Below are 2,756 nucleotides of genomic sequence, written 5' to 3' on the forward strand. Positions count from 1 at the left end.
GATGTGTAGCCATAGTCTAGTGACCATCTATACTATTGGAGAAATTAATTTCTTTTGGTATTGTTTCTGATAACAGGGGAGGGGTAATCCATGTGTTGTGGAATGATACAGTAAATGTTTCCATGATTTTAGTAGAAGTACACTACCTCTTCAGTGAGAGTCAGGGTGGTTAAATGTGTAATAGAACTCTGTTTTGCACAGGAACCATTCTGATTTAAGAAAAATGAGGATTAGCAGTTCTAAAGTTAACCCCACAACAAACTTACTCAAGGTCGGAAGTGGAGGCAGAGGTAGTTTTGTGCTTTATGTAAATGAATCTTATACTTGCAATTAAACAGGAGCATACTGGGATTGAAACCTGGCTGGACAGAAAGCCCTTCCGGATCCACACTATGCCTGTCTTTCCTGGCTTCAGATTTTTGCCTCATGAAACTTTGAAATCCTGAGTAATCTTTATTACTACTACAATATGGATTTACTTCAGCTGTCTCATGCCAAGCAACTGCTTCACTGTCAGAAAAACAACTATAAAAATATAATTGGAGATCGTTTATAGGAAATAGTCATTCCCTTGTTTTATGGGTTGCGTGTATGTTAATTTCCTCAGTTCAGTTTCTCTGATGCTCTGTGGTAAAGGGTGGGGAAGAAAAACAATGCCAGTCCTTCTTATAAGAGGATGTAAAACCATCACTAGATTGTCATGCATATAGTGTGCAATCTTTTAATGTGTAGTGCTTGAAAAGAAGTCCTGGTCTAACCTCTCATGATATGGAGGCTCAAGGGAGAAGGGAGTGGACTTCATAGCCAAAGGGGCCTGAGGCTGTGGAGCAGAGAGGGATAGGAAGATGTCTGTGATCACATTCAGTGAGGGTTTCTAAGATCTTGCTTATTTATTTCAAACTTGAAAAAGAAGTACTTTAAAATCTCAGTAACATCCTAAAGGTACTTTCAAAGGTACTATATGTTAGACATGTTTCAGAAATTGGATTATCTGGCGCTAGCTAGGGTTGGAAACGGAATGCCTTTGGTTTTACTTGCAACACTTCTGCTCTTCTTAGTGACTTGCTTTCATCCTAGAGGAGACTGAGGATGATACGTTGTTTAGAAAATGATTTTTTGTTTTGTCTTCCTGTGCAGCAGTACCATGTTAAATCTATGAAAATAAATACGCATCTAAAGTTGTACCAACTCTTTGATTAACCTGCTTAACATGGACTTCCAGGCCCCATTGGTATGTAGTGGACAAATGTTTGTTAATAGGATAGACGGTTGTATTGGACAGTTAATTACATACAATGTAAGACTTCAATTTTATGATGAATTTGCAAAACAACTGGGAGCTGGGAATAGCTAGCAGTGTTATAGGGAAAATGTCAGGGAAATGTCAAGTGTAAAACCAGAAGAAAGCTGTGTTTTTGCTGTGTTCTTGTAAATGTCGCAGGGACAAGGCAAACTCAGCCTGGCTTAGAATTTTCCATGGTTCTCTGTCTGTGGCTCTTATCCATGCAAGGAGTCCGGCTTGTAATAGGTTGCTGGCTTTCCTGGGGATTTGTGTTTCGACAGTTAATGCTTGTATGGATGTCTGATGGGGTGAACTTGAGCCACAGTCTTTTATCTTGGTGGAGGCCCTAAAAAGATCTGTCCTCTGCTCAACTGTCCATTTTCATGGAATGTATAGTAATACATCTTTTGTGATGGCTGATCTGCAATTGAATTTGGCTGAAATGGGCTGAAAGAGGTTTGGAGTTGGGCATGTGAGCAAATTCAGTGAACTTGCCAACCTACTTTTCATAAGCAGTAAAGGTAAAATTTAGGTTCAACCCTGGATAGAGGAATCATGACCTCTAAAAATTTTGAATAGTAGACACCATTTTCCTTTTTTTCCTTCCCCAAACACACATGAATGTAGGAATGAACTGTCTTTAAGCATTTTCATAAATTGTTTTCATGTGGCAAACAAGTTTTTCAGTGTTAAACAGTGATGAAACAGCCTTTGTTTAGCCTTCCTTCCCACTAATAGTGTTATTTCCTTCTCAAGTCTGTTTATGGCTCTGAGAATTAACTTGTAATAAAAAGATGCTTGGATAAGAGTATGTTAATACAGATTGTTGAATTGCCTTTTTCTTCTGAGGTGGACTCAGCCTGGTTCAGTTGTTGACTGTCTCTTCCTCCCCCTCCCCGGCAAAGTTTTCAGCGTTTGGAATGGAATGTGCATGTGCTATCAGCCGAGCGCTAAAAATGATTTAGCAAGTAGTTTGCCCACCATAAAATGGTAAGCATCTGAGGTGCCCATAACCTGGGTTTTTAAAGCTAGAAACCGTGTGCCATTCAATTTATTTTTTTTTTTTCTGTTCACTGTTTCTTGCTGGGCAAAATGAACTTGTAGTTACCTGCCCAAAGCGTTGTTCTGTATGCCCTGGGTAATTATTAAATGTATTTGTATAGCCCTTGACAACGTTGGTGAGAATGAATTCAACACATGACTTGAGGATCTCTCTTGGAAAGACTCATGGTTTTTGGAATTTGGTTGCTGATTTGCATGTTCAGAGGGATTCGACAGACAACTGAAAGTTCTTGTTACTGCCAGTTAAAGTTCAGCTTATACTCTTAGGTGGATCAAACTTCTGGATTGTACACCAGTGTGACCTTCCTGATATGTTTTTTCCTTGTTGCAACATAGTGGGTTTATAGGCGCTTAACTGTTCCCTTCTTAATAAACAGTGCTCTATAGTGTTGAGACTCATCTCTTCCCAACG

The sequence above is a fragment of the Cariama cristata genome, unplaced genomic scaffold, assembly GCF_000690535.1.
Source record: "Cariama cristata isolate BGI_N322 unplaced genomic scaffold, ASM69053v1 scaffold8539, whole genome shotgun sequence".
Classification (NCBI taxonomy): domain Eukaryota; kingdom Metazoa; phylum Chordata; class Aves; order Cariamiformes; family Cariamidae; genus Cariama; species Cariama cristata.